At 38.4% G+C, this 14,932-nt stretch overlaps 1 non-coding gene across 1 annotated transcript; it reads left to right on the top strand.

Moving 5' to 3' along the window:
* The first annotated feature begins 7,768 nt into the window (after positions 1–7,768).
* LOC112752628 (small nucleolar RNA R71) lies at positions 7,769–7,876 on the top strand. The gene has a single exon (XR_003177055.1). It is a non-coding gene; the product is annotated as a small nucleolar RNA R71 (small nucleolar RNA).
* Positions 7,877–14,932: the final 7,056 nt, after the last annotated feature.

Genomic DNA, 14,932 nt, shown 5'->3' with positions numbered 1-14,932 from the left:
CTGATGAAGGAGAAACGTCAAGCTAGTGACGCTAAAGAAGCGCTTCATGGGAGGCAACCCATGTTTTATATGCTTTTAGAAAATAGTTAATAAGTCAATATTCATGAATTCCAACCCAAACTTGACAAACACTTGGTGAAATCCTTATTAGGCAGTATATAGTGAAGAATAAGTTTGGTGTTCAAAGCATGCCGAGAGAGCATGAATGCAAACCAGAGCATGCTAATCTTGGAGCCTTGAACAAAACCTTTTCATCACAGTGCTACAAACTAAGTTTGGTGTCACCCAAGGTGCCACCAATGTGCATATAAGGATACACAGTTAGTTAGTTAGTTGGTGTTCATGAATAAACAATCTTGTTCGTTTTCTTTATTATTCTAGCCATAAAGTTTAATTTCTCAACGATATTAATTTTTCTTATTTTTATAGGAAAAGGGAAAGGAGCATTGAAGGGGATTGATTGGACAATTAAATGAGGAAGGTTCAGACACCACAAAAGGAGGGTACTACACACGTGCCTCAAGGAGGGATGCATTGGAAAATATTGCCATGCAACAATTAAAAAAAATGAGACCCTCAAAGACCGGGCAACACCCTTCATAAAGTTGATGATCCTTGTCCTTTCTCCATGCTGAACCCCATCCGTCCATCTCACACTCAAATCATCTATCCAAACCCTTCATTTGCCCATCACTTCCATATATAAGTAGCTCTCCCTCCATACCCCCTTCACATTCCAAATGCCCAGCTTAACATCCCCCTCTCAGAACCAAACCATTCTTACCACATTAAAAACATTCCCCCTCACTGCCTTCATTGCACTCAATCCCAAACAACCAAAAGTCTCCACACCCTTACCACCTTCACACATTAACTCCCATTCATGGCATATTCGAGCTCTAAAAGAAGGAAGGGAAAGGAACCTATGGAGCAACACCCATATGATGAAAAGAAATTTAGAAGCTTGCACCATGCATTGCAGTACGGGTGGATGGTTGATAAGGAAATAATATATGAACTTGGATTTCAAGTCAGAAAGAATGAGTGCCGGAAATCACGACGAAGGTAGAAAAGAGGCGATGGGAGCTCCTCACTGATCCAGTTGTTAAGGTAAATGCAAATCTTATAAGTGAGTTTTATGCAAATGCGGTCCGATATGATAAGGCCGATAAGTCATATACAAGCTTTGTGAGAGGAAAGATTGTGGATTTCAATCCCATGAGTGTCAAGAGGGCATTAAAGCTACGGTCCATACCGTTTGAAGAAGAGAGTTATCATTCAAGAATGGACAACAACCCCAATTATGACCAGATTGTGCAAGATATTTGTGTACCCAGAGCTGACTGGGAAAGATATGAGGATAGGAGACCAAGGTTCATCAAGAGAGCAGACCTCACTCCGGAAGCAAAGGGGTGGTTCGAAATTGTAAGGAGATCCATCCTCCCAGCAGGGAACAACTTGGAGGTAAACCTCAAGAGAGCCACAATGGTGCACTGTATACTCAAAGGAGGAGAGATCAAGGTTCATGAACTCATAGCCGCAGGCATTAGAAAGATGGCAGAGAAAAGCGACTCAAGAAGAAAGTTAGGTTACCCCAGCACTATTTATCGACTATGCAAGAAAGTTGGGGTGGTGTTTGAAGATGAGGACCCCGTGTGGATAAAAGAGGGCATTCCAATAACCGTTCGACGGATGCATGCTGCCGCAACCCCCCTGCCTCAACGGAAGCAAAGGAAGAGGCCAGCCCCTCAAGTAGTAGAAGGACAAGTCTTAGAGGGGCAAACACCAACTATAGGAAGCCATTGATGGCCTATCTAGACAATATTTGGAAAGCCAAGGAGCACAGAAAGAGCTTCAATTACAGATGATGGGGCAGCAAGAGGAATCACTTTCAAGATGGATGACTCAACAAGGGGAGTGGCAAAAGAAAATGATGGAGCAGCAACTGAGTCAAGGACAACAATGGAGTGAAACATTCCACAGGATAGAACAAAGGCAAAATGAACAACAAGAATCCATCCAGAAGCTAATTGGTATGCGAAATTGCTACTCTGAGGTTGTAAAATTTGTTGTTCGTTCTCTCCCTGGCAATGGCCCCAATAACTGGTGCACAATACCATGGTCCAAACATAACTTCACAACTTTGCACAACTAACCAGCAAGTGCACTGGGTCGTCCAAGTAATAAAACCTTACGTGAGTAAGGGTCGATCCCACGGAGTTTGTTGGTATGAAGCAAGCTATGGTCATCTTGTTAACCTCAGTCAGGTGGATATCAAATGGTTATGGAGTTTTCGAATAATAATAATTAATAAACAGAAAATAAAGATAGAAATACTTATGTAATTCATTGGTGAGAATTTCAGATAAGTGTATAGAGATGCTTTCGTTCCTCTGAATCTCTGCTTTCCCGCTGTCTCCATCCAATCAGTCTTACTCCTTTCCATGGCAAACTTTCTGTAAGGGCATTACTGTTGTCAATGGCTACATCTCATCCTCTCTGTGAAAATGGTCCAAATGCTCTGTCACGGCATGGCTAATCATTTGGAGGTTCTTGATCATACTGGAATAGGATTTACTATCCTTTTGCGTCTGTCACTACGCCCAGCACTCGCGAGTTTGAAGTTCGTCACAGCCATCCCTTCCCAGATCCTACTCGGAATACCACATACAAGGTTTAGACTTTCCAGATCTCAGGAATGGCCATCCATGGGTTCTAACTTATACCATGAAGATACTAATAACTCAGACTCGGTCCCCTGTATTAGATATCTAAGAGATACTCATTCTAGCTTGGTTGCATGTAGAACGGAAGTGTTTGTCAGGCACGCGTTCATAAGTGAGAATGATGATGAGCGTCACATAATCATCACATTCATCATGTTCTTGGGTGCGAATGGATATCTTAGAAGCGGAATAAGTTGAATTGAATAGAAAATAGTAGTACTTTGCATTAAATAATGAGGAACAGCAGAGCTCCACACCTTAATCTATGGAGTGCAGAAACTCTACCATTTGAAAATACATAAGTGATAATGGTCCAGGCATGGCCGAATGGCTAGCCCCCAAACGTGATCAATATGATCCAAAATTGAACTAAAAATTATAAGATGTCTAATACAATAGTAAAAAGTCCTATTTATACTAAACTAGTTACTAGGGTTTACAGAAGTAAGTAATTGATGCATAAATCCACTTTTGGGGCCCACTTGGTGTGTGCTTGGGCTGAGCTTGAAGTTTACACGTGCAGAGGCTTCTTTTGAAGTTGAACGCCAAGTTGTAACGTGTTTTTGGCGTTCAACTCTGGTTTGTGACGTGTTTCTGGCATTTAACTCCAGACTGTAGCGTAGAACTGGCGTTCAACGCCCTTTTGCATCGTCTAAACTCGGCCAAAATATGGACTATTATATATTTCTAAAAAGCCCTGGATGTCTACTTTCCAACACAATTGGAAGCGTGCCATTTTGAGTTCCGTAGCTCCAGAAAATCCACTTTAAGTGCAGGGAGGTCAGAATCCAACAGCATCAGCAGTCCTTCTTCTACCTTTGAATCTGATTTTTGCTCAAGTCCCTTAATTTCAGCCAGAAAATACCTGAAATCACAGAAAAACACACAAACTCATAGTAAAGTCCAGAAATGTGAATTTAACATAAAAACTAATAAAAACATCCCTAAATGTAACTAGATCCTACTAAAAACATACTAAAAATAATGCCAAAAAGCGTATAAATTATCCGCTCATCACAACACCAAACTTAAATTGTTGCTTGTCCCCAAGCAACTAAAAATCAAATAGGATAAAAAGAAAAGAATATACTATAAATTCCAAATTATCAATGAAACATAGCTCCAATCAGATGTGTGGGACTTGTAGCTTTTTGCCTCTTGAATAGTTTTGGTATCTCACTTTATCCATTGAGGTTCAGAATGATTGGCATCTATAGGAACTCAGAGTTCAGATAGTGTTATTAATTCTCCTAGTTCAGTATGTTGATTCTTGAACACAGCTACTTTATGAGTCTTGGCCGTGGCCCTAAGCACTTTGTTTTCCAGTATTACCACCGGATACATAAATGCCACAGACACATAATTGGGTGAACCTTTTCAGATTGTGACTCAGCTTTGCTAAAGTCCCCAATTAGAGGTGTCTAGGGTTCTTAAGCACACTCTGTTTTTGCTTTGGACCTTGACTTTAACCGCTCAGTCTCAAGTTTTCACTTGACACCTTCACGCCACAAGCACATGGTTAGGGACAGCTTGGTTTAGCCGCTTAGGCCAGGATTTAATCCTTTAGACCCTCCTATCCACTGATGCTCAAAGCCTTGGGATCCTTTTTATTTACCCTTGCCTTTTGGTTTTAAGGGTTATTGACTTTTTGCTCTTGCCTTTTGGTTTTAAGAGCTTTTGGCTTTTTCTGCTTGCTTTTTCTTTTTCTTTCTTTTTTTTTCGCCATTTTTCTTCTCTTTTTTTTTTCTGCAAGCTTTGTATTCACTGCTTTTTCTTGCTTCAAGAATCATTTTTATGATTTTTTCAGATTATCAAATAACATGTCTCCTGTTCATCATTCTTTCAAGAGCCAACATATTTAACATTCTTAAACAACAACTTCAAAAGACATATGCACTGTTCAAGCATTCATTCAGAAAACAAAAAGTATTGTCACCACATCAATATAATTAAACTAAGTTCAAGGATAAATTTGAAACTCATGTACTTCTTGTTCTTTTGAATTAAAAACATTTTTCATTTAAGAGAGGTGATGGATTCATAGGACATTCATAACTTTAAGACAAAGTTACTAAATACTAATGATCATGTAATAAGACTCTAACATAGTTAAGCACTTAACATAAAGAAAACGAAAAATAGAAAATTTGAGAACAAGGAATGAGTCTACCTTAGTGATGGTGGCGTTTTCTTCTTGAGGAACCAATGATGTCCTTGAACTCTTCTATGTCTCTTCCTTGTCTTTGTTGCTCCTCCCCCATTGCTTTTTGATCTTCTCTAATTTCATGGAGGATGATAGAGTGCTATTGATGTTCCACCCTTAGTTTTCCCCAATAATTGTGTGGAGGAAAATGTATCCCCTGAGGTATCTCAGGGATCTCTTGATTTGCAGTCAAATGTTCTACCACTGAGCTATAGACCCTTGAGATGAATCTCTCCATCTCCTATGACTTGGAAGTCGAAGATTTTGTCTTCCCTTTTCTCTTTCTAGAGGTTTCTCTGGCCTTAGGTGCCATCAATGGTTATGGAAAAACAAAAAAGCTATACTTTTACCACACCAAACTTAGAATGTTGCTCGCCCTCGAGCAAAAGAAGAAAGAATAGTAGAAGAAGAAGAAGATATGGAGGAGATGGAGGGATGTGTGTATTCGGCTATATGGGTGGGATTGGGTGGGAAAGAGATTTTGAATTTTGAAGGTAGGTGGACTGTATGATGGTTTTGGAGGGGAATTGGCGGTGATTGGTGAAGGGTTCTTGAGAAAGGGTGATATAGGATTATGAGGAGGTAAGGTGAGTGGAAGTTTGTGGGGATCCTGTGGTGTCCACAGATCCTGAGGTGTCAAGGATTTACATCCCTGCACCATTGAGGCATGTAAAATGCCTTTGCATGCAATTCTGGCATTTAAACGCCGAATTGGTGCTTGTTCTGGGCGTTCAGCGCCCAGATGCAGCATGTTTATGGCGTTGAACGCCAGTTCTATGCTTGCTTCTGGTGTTCAGCGCCAGCTTTCCTCAGTGTGCATTCCTGGCGTCTGAACGCCAGGATGCTGCTTGTTTTGGGCGTTCAACGCCAGATCCATGCTCTGTTCTGGCGTTCAACGCCAGCCAGATGCTCCTTACTGGCGTTTAAACACCAGTAAGCCCTTCCTCCAGGGTGTGATTTTTCTTCTGCTATTTTTTATTCTGTTTTTGATTTTTTTATTTATTTTGTGACTCGACATGATCATGAACCTAATAAAACATGAAAGAACAATGAAAATAAAAATAAAATTAGATAAATAAAAATTGGGTTGCCTCCCAACAAGCACTTCTTTAATGTCAATAGCTTGACAGTGGGCTCTCATGGAGCCTCACAGATAATCAGAGCAAGGTTGAGACTTCCCAACACTAAACTTAGAGTTTGGTTGTGGGGGTTCAACACCAAACTTAGAGTTTGGTTGTGGCCTCCCAACACCAAACTTAGAGTTTGATTGTGGGGGCTCTGTATGACTCTGTTTTGAGAGAAGCTTACTGTGCCTCTTTTCCATGTTTACAGGGTGATAACCTTGTGCTTTAACCACAAGGGAGTCCCCATTCAATTGAAGGACTAATTCACCTTTGTTAACATCTATCACAGCTCCTACTGTGGCTAGGAAAGGTCTTCCAAGGAAGATGCATTCATCCTCATCCTTCCCAGTATCTAGGATTATGAAATCAGCAGGGATGTAAAGGTCTTCAACCTTTACTAACATGTCCTCTACTAGTGCATAAGCCTGTTTTCTTGAGTTGTCTACCATCTCTAGTGAGATTTTGGCAGCTTGCACCTCAAAGATTCCCAATTTCTCCATTACAGAGAGGGGCATGAGGTTTATCCCTGACCCAAGGTCACATAGAGCCTTCTCAAAGGTCATGGTGCCTATGGTACAAGGTATTAGGAACTTTCCAGGATCCTGTTTCTTCTGAGGCAATCTCAGTTGATCCAATGCATTTAGTTCATTGGTGAACAGGGGAGGTTCATCTCCCCAAGTCTCACTACCAAATAAATTGGCATTCAGCTTCATGATTGCACCAAGGAACTTGGCAACTTGCTCTTCAGTAACATCTTCATTCTCTTCAGAAGAAGAATACTCATCAGAGCTCATGAAGGGCATAAGGAGGTTTAATGGAATCTCTATGGTCTCTAGATGAGCCTCAGAGTCCTTTGGTTCCTCAAAGGAAAACTCCTTGTTGATCACTGGACGTCCCAGGAGGTCTTCCTCCTTGGGATTCACGTCCTCCCCTTCCTTCTTAGATTCGGCCATGATGGTTATATCAATGGCCTTGCACTCTCCTTTTGGATTTTCTTCTGTATTGCTTGGGAGAGCACTAGGAGGGGTTTCAGTGATCTTCTTACTCAGCTGGCCCATTTGTGCCTCCAAATTTCTAATGGAGGACCTTGTTTTATTCATGAAACTCAGAGTGGCCTTAGATAGATCAGAGACTAAGTTTGCTAAATTAGAGGTATTTTGTTCAGAGTTCTCTGTCTGTTGCTGAGTGGATGATGGAAAAGGCTTGCTATTGCTAAACCTGTTTCTTCCACCATTATTAAAGCCTTGTTGAGGCTTTTGTTGATCCTTCCATGAGAGATTTGGGTGATTTCTCCATGAGGGATTATAGGTATTTCCATATGGTTCACCCATGTAATTCACCTCTGCTATTGCAGAGTTTTTAGGATCATAAGCTTCTTCTTCAGAAGATGCCTCTTGAGTACTGTTGGATGCAGCTTGCATTCCATTTAGACTCTGAGAAATCATATTGACTTGCTGAGTCAATATTTTGTTCTGAGCCAATATGGCATTCGGAGTATCAATTTCAAGAACTCCCTTCTTCTGAGGCATCCCATTACTCACAGGATTCCTCTCAGAAGTGTACATGAACTGGTTATTAGCAACCATGTCAATGAGTTCTTGAGCTTCTTCAGGCGTTTTCTTTAGGTGAATGGATCCACCTGCAGAAGTATCCAATGATATCTTAGCTAATTCAGACAGACCATCATAGAATATATCCAGGATGGTCCATTCTGAAAGCATGTCAGAAGGACACTTTTTGGTTAGTTTCTTATATCTCTCCCAAGCTTCATAGAGGGATTCACCTTCTTTTTGTCTGAAGGTTTGAACATCCACTCTAAGCTTACTCAGTTTTTGAGGAGGAAAGAACTTGGCTAAGAAAGCCTTGACCAGCTTATCACAAGAGTTCAGGCTATCTTTAGGTTGAGAATCCAACCATATTCTAGCTCTGTCTCTCACAGCAAAAGGAAAAAGCATGAGCCTGTAGACTTCAGGATCTACTCCATTAGTCTTAACAGTATCACAGATTTGCAAGAATTCAGTTAAAACTGAAAGGGATCTTCAGATGGAAGTCCATGAAACTTGCAGTTTTGTTGCATCAGAGAAACTAATTGAGGCTTAAGCTCAAAATTGTTTGCTCCAATGGTAGGGATGGAGATGCTTCTTCCATTTAAATTGGAATTAGGTACAGTAATGTCACCAAGCATCCTCCTTGCATTATTATTATTTTCGGCTGCCATCTCCTCTTCCTGTTCGAAAATTCCTGTAAGGTTGTCTCTGGATTGTTGTATTTTAACTTCTCTTAGTTTCCTTTTCAGAGTCCTTTCAGGTTCAGGATCTGCTTCAACAAGAATGTTGTTGTCCTTGCTCCTGTTCATATGACAAAGAAGGGAATAACAAAGAAAATATGGAATTCTCTATGTCACAGTATAGAGATTCCTTTGTGTGAGTAGAAGAAGAAAAGAATGTAATGTAAGGAAAGAAAAGGGAGGAGAATCCAAGCACAAGGGTGAGGAGAGCAGAGATATGAGATGAAGAGAAGTGTTAGTAAATGAATAAATAAATAGAAGGAGATGAGAGGTGACAGGATTTTTGAAAATTAAAAATTAAAATTTAAAGTTAAATTTCAAAAATAGTTTTTGAAAAGGGTTAGTAATTTTCGAAAATTAGGAATGAAATAAAATTAAAATAAAAAATTAAATTAATTAGTTAATTAAAAAGAAATTTTGAAAAAGAGGGAAGGGATTTTCGAAAATTAGAGAGGGATAGTTAGTTAGGTGGTTTTGAAAGAGATAAGAAACAAACAAAAAGTTAATTAGTTAGTTGAAACAAATTTTGAAAATCAAATTTTAAAAGATAAGAAGATAAGAAGTTAGAAAAGATATTTGAAAAAGATAAGATAAAAAGATATTTTTGAAAAGATATGATTGAAATTAGTTTTGAAAAAGATTTGATTTTTAAAATCACAATTAATGACTTGATTCACAAGAAATCACAAGATATGATTCTAGAACTTAAAGTTTGAATCTTTCTTAACAAGTAAGTAACAAACTTGAAATTTTTGAATCAAAACATTAATTGTTGATGATATTTTCGAAAATATGATGTAAAATTAAGAAAAAGATTTTTGAAAAATATTTTTAAAATTTTCGAAAATAAATAAGAAAAATGAAAAAGATTTGATTTTTGAAAAAGATTTTGAAAAAGATAAGATTTTTAAATTGAAAATTTGATTTGACTCATAAGAAACAATTGAATTTTAAAAATTTTTGAAAAAGTCAATCCAAATTTTCGAAATTTATGAGAGAAAAAAGGAAAGATATTTTTTTGATTTTTGAATTTTCAATGATGAAAGAGAAAAACAAAAAAAATGACTCACAACATGAAAATTATGAATCAAAACACATGATGCATGCAAGAACACTATGAATGTCACGATGAACACCAAGAACACTTTGAAGATCAAGATGAACATCAAGACTTATTTTTGAAAAATTTTCAAGAAAAGAAAACATGCAAGTCACCAAACTTAGAAATTTTTCATGTATAGACACTATGAATGCAAGAATGCATATGAAAAACAAGAAAAGACACAAAACAAGAAAATATGAAGATCAAACAAGAAGACTGGCCAAGAACAACTTGAAGATCATGAAGAACACTATGAATGCATGAATTTTCGAAAAATGCATACATTTTTAGAAAAAAAATGCAATTGACACCAAACTTAAAAATTGACTCAAGACTCAAACAAGAAACACAAAATATTTTTGATTTTTTATGATTTTATAAATTTTTTTTTATTTTTTCGAAAATTAATGTGAAAAAGAAAAATAAGGATTCCAAAATTTTTAATATGAATTCCAGGAATCTTGTGCTCTTTAGTCTAAAGCTCCAATCTGAGGGTTAGACATGGCTTAATAGCCAGCCAAGCTTTAGTATGCTATTACATGCATTGAAGTGATTAGTTGAATCCTCAGTCAAAAGGAATTTACACATGGCTTTACAGCCAGCCAGGATTCAACAAATCATCATTAAACACTAGAATTCATTCTTAAAAATTCTGAAATAATTTTCGAAAACAAAAGGAAATTATTTTTTTTCGAATATTAATTGGGAAAAACGAAAAAGAAGAAAATATTTTTGAAAAATTTTTGAAAACTTTTTGAAAACAAAATAAGAAGAAAATTACCCAATCTGAGCAACACGATGAACCGTCAGTTGTCCAAACTCGAACAATCCCCGGCAACGGCGCCAAAAACTTGGTATGCGAAATTGCTACTCTGAGGTTGTAAAATTTGTTGTTCGTTCTCTCCCTGGCAATGGCGTCAATAACTGGTGCACAATACCATGGTCCAAACATAACTTCACAACTTCGCACAACTAACCAGCAAGTGCACTGGGCGTCCAAGTAATAAAACCTTACGTGAGTAAGGGTCGATCCCACGGAGATTGTTGGTATGAAGCAAGCTATGGTCATCTTGTTAATCTCAGTCAGGCGGATATCAAATGGTTATGGAGTTTTCGAATAATAATAATTAATAAACAGAAAATAAAGATAGAAATACTTATGTAATTCATTGGTGAGAATTTCATATAAGCGTATAGAGATGCTTTCGTTCCTCTGAATCTCTACTTTTCCGCTGTCTCCATCCAATCAGTCTTACTCCTTTCCATGGCAAGCTTTCTGTAAGGGCATCACCGTTGTCAATGGCTACATCCCATCCTCTCTGTGAAAATGGTCCAAATGCTCTGTCACGGCATGGCTAATCATCTGGAGGTTCTCAATCATACTGGAATAGGATTTACTATCTTTTTGCGTCTGTCACTACACCCAGCACTCGCGAGTTTGAAGTTCGTCACAGCCATCCCTTCCCAGATCCTACTCGGAATACCACAGACAAAGTTTAGAATTATCTCAGAAATGGCCATCCATGGGTTCTAACTTATACCACGAAGATACTAATAACTCGGACTCGGTCTCCCATATTAGATATCTAAGAGATACTCATTCTAGCTTGGTTGCATGTAGAACGGAAGTGTTTGTCAGGCACGCGTTCATAAGTGAGAATGATGATGAGCGTCACATAATCATCACATTCATCATGTTCTTGGGTGCGAATGGATATCTTAGAAGCGGAATAAGTTGAATTGAATAGAAAATAGTAGTACTTTGCATTAAATCATGAGGAACAGCAGAGCTCCACACCTTAATCTATGGAGTATAGAAACTCTACCGTTTGAAAATACATAAGTGATAATGGTCCAGGCATGGCCGAATGGCCAGCCCCCAAATGTGATCAATATGATCCAAAGTTGAACTAAAAATCATAAGATGTCTAATACAATAGTAAAAAGTCCTATTTATACTAAACTAGTTACTAGGGTTTACAGAAGTAAATAATTAATGCATAAATCCACTTCTGGGGCCCACTTAGTGTGTGCTTGGGCTGAGCTTGAAGTTTACACGTGCAGAGGCTTCTTTTGGAGTTGAACGCCAAGTTGTAACGTGTTTTTGGCGTTCAACTCTGGTTTGTGACGTGTTTCTGGCGTTTAACTCCAGACTACAGCGTAGAACTGGCGTTCAACGCCCTTTTGCGTCCTCTAAACTCGGCCAAAGTATGGACTATTATATATTGCTGGAAAGCCCTGGATGTCTACGTTCCAACGCAATTAGAAGCGCGCCATTTGGAGTTTTGTAGCTCCAAAAAATCTACTTTGAGTGCAGGGAGGTCAGAATCCAACAGCATCAGCAGTCCTTCTTCTACCTCTAAATCTTATTTTTGCTCAAGTCCCTCAATTTCAGCCAGAAAATACCTAAAATCACAGAAAAACACACAAACTCATAGTAAAGTCCAGAAATGTGAATTTAACATAAAAACTAATAAAAACATCCCTAAAAGTAACTAGATCCTACTAAAAACATACTAAAAACAATGCCAAAAAGCGTATAAATTATCCGCTCATCACTAATCAACATCCAAGCACATCAAGGTGCACATATACATGAGATGCATCGAAGACAAATAGAACAGGCAGAACTATTGGACGAGCAAAGGGCATTCGCAGAAGGAGTTTACATGAGCGAGACTGGGCATCATATAAACACTCAAGCCAACAGCTCAGATACTTAGTAGGACAGCTGCCTATATTGCATCCGGGAATCGCAAGGTATGAAGAAATGAAGGATGAATTAGCACGAGAAGAAAGACAAAAGGTGGAAGAGAGTCATGAATCAGTGAGGAAGGCACTTGAGGATTGGAAGCAAGCAAGATTGGCACCGATGCGAGGAAATGCAAGAGGACACAAAGAAGACAAACAAGGAGGGGAGCATGGGCATCCTCATGAGTAAAAGGTGGTGGAGTTCCCTCTTTGATCCATCTTTTTCTATGCTTTAAATAAGGAAGATCTTGTATGAAATAGAACATGCTTCCATGTTAGTTTGAACCTTTTTTAATTCTGTCTTTTAAACTTTTTGTTGATTAGGGCTGTGTTTGCTAGTCTGAATGTCATTACTGCATCATTTCCTTACTTAATTGTATGCTTGTCCTTTTGAATCAAATGAAAAGAGAATGAGTGTTTTATAAAAGACCAGAGTGGAGTTCATACTATGGAGTAAGTTCCTGAGTTTGTGGTGTGGTCATAAGTTAGCTAAGTTGGTTCAACCACAAGGTGGGAAGACAACTATCTGTCATGAATCATATGCTTGAACACACCCCATGAGATTAGCTAAATAACAAGATCCTAATAAGAAAAAGGGAAAGAACAATCAAAGTTGAAGAATAAAAGAAAAATAGCAAGAAAAGAGGCTAGGCACCAAGGGTTTGAGTCTTGAGGGATGTGTCTGTGGTGTTCCTGTACCAAGGATCTGCTTGGATTACTAAGCTCTCAGGGGTGCTTTATCACCTGGTAACTTGGGTTAACTAACCCGGGATTATCAGCTGAAAGTCCACTATCAAGTGACCTTTTCTTTACTGTTTTTAAGGTAGTTTCATGCATTTTCTTAGAAAATAAGCTAGTTTTGGGTAGATATTCACTTACATCTTGATTCAAGCATACATTATGCATTTTACATGATTTCATGAGAATTTTGCATGAATTATATGACAAATTGGATGATGCATGACTCATGACTTGGACTAGAACTTTGATGCACTTTGTTGCTTGATTTCAGGACAAAGGAAGTAAAGAAGAACCACGTTAGCACCACCAACGTGACCTCTAACGTGGAATGGGTGCTAACTTGTAAAGTTAATGAGAAAGGTAATCGCCAATAACGCCCTCGAAGCCATCATAAGCCCACGTTAAGAGTCACGTTAACTTAAGTTAACGTGGACTCTAACGTGGAAGAAGACAACAAGGCCAACATTAGTGACACTCTCCTTTGTCACTAACATTGGACCAAGCTCATAATTGGCCACGTTAGTTGCCACGTTAACCTAGTTAACGTGGACTCTAACGTTAAGAAGCAAAAGAGAAGCCAACGTTAGTGACATTCACCTTTGTCACTAACGTTGGCCAAGCCTCCATAAGCCACGTTAACTCCCACGTTAACTTAGTTAACGTGGAAGCTAACGTGGAGAGAGCAATTGATAGCCAACGTTAGTGACACTTACCTTTGTCACTAACATTGGGGTAAACCACCAAGAGCCACCATGAGCAACGTTAACTCCCACGTTAACTTAGTTAACGTGGAAGCTCATGTGGATAAAGAGATAATGAGCCAACGTTAGTGACACTCACCTTTGTCACTAACGTTGGGGATGGCTAGCATTACTACGTTAGAAGCCATGTTAACCTAGTTAACGTGGACTCTAACGTGGGAAAGGGGCACATTGGAACGTTAGTGACAAAGGTAAGTGATGCGGGTGGAAACTTGTCTCTCAACAAATCTCCCTTCGGCAAGTGTACCGAATTTGTCGTCAAGTAAAAACTCACAATAGAGTGAGGTCGAATCCCACAGAGATTAACGGATTAAGCAATCAATGGTTAATTGATTATCCTAGTTAGACGAATCATATCGGAGTGATAAGTAACAAGGAGATGTAAACTGACAGAAAAGTAAAGAAAGCAATAAAGTGCAGAAAAGTAAAATGACAAGAAAAGTAAATGTAAGAACTAAAAATAAAATGAACATTGGGATCAAGAGATATTGCAATCCTCCGGATCATGTTCATTCTCATCTCTTCCTCAATCAATGCACTCATTGATCTCCTTGGCAATCTTAAGTGATTGAATTACAATTTCTTGTAATTCAATCTCTTAAATCTTGATCAATAGCCAATTCCTTAGTCAATTGCTCATGAGAAGAGATGAAGTATGGTCACTGATTATACCACATGAATTTCCCAAATCAAGTGTTTAGAGGATTATAGTCACATATCCATCCAATCCCAATTTGGTCCAGCATGTGAAAGCATTTCTAGCTTGATCTCTTCATTCCTCTTCCAAGGTTCAGAAGAGATCCAGGTATGAATAATTTCTTTTCCAAGATAATTACCCAATTGGATGAAGACCGAAAGCTTTCAAGTAAAATCAAGAGAAAAGAAAGAAGAAGAAGAATAAGAACTACAATTGATCCATTGAATCACAATAGAGCTCTCTAACCCAATGAAAAGAGTTAGTTGATCATTGCTCTACCAAAATAGAAAAGAAAGAAAGTGCAGAAAAGTAAAGATGAAGATTGAAACTGAAATTGAAACTTCAAAATTCATAAATGAAAATTACAACTAAAATGAAACTACTCCTAAGGAAGAAAAGAAGAGAAAAGGAAGAAGAGTGGTTGAGGGGAGGGGTCCGAAGACCCACTTCCCTTGGAGTGTGCCAATTCACAGAAGTTCGAATTGGTCTTTACTCTCTCCCCCTTCCTTCAATTCTCCAGAATTCCAGAATGTTTTGAAT

The sequence above is a fragment of the Arachis hypogaea genome, chromosome 15 (assembly GCF_003086295.3).
Source record: "Arachis hypogaea cultivar Tifrunner chromosome 15, arahy.Tifrunner.gnm2.J5K5, whole genome shotgun sequence".
In the NCBI taxonomy this organism is placed as follows: Eukaryota; Viridiplantae; Streptophyta; class Magnoliopsida; order Fabales; family Fabaceae; genus Arachis; species Arachis hypogaea.
This window is presented reverse-complemented; position numbering and strand designations above follow the sequence as displayed.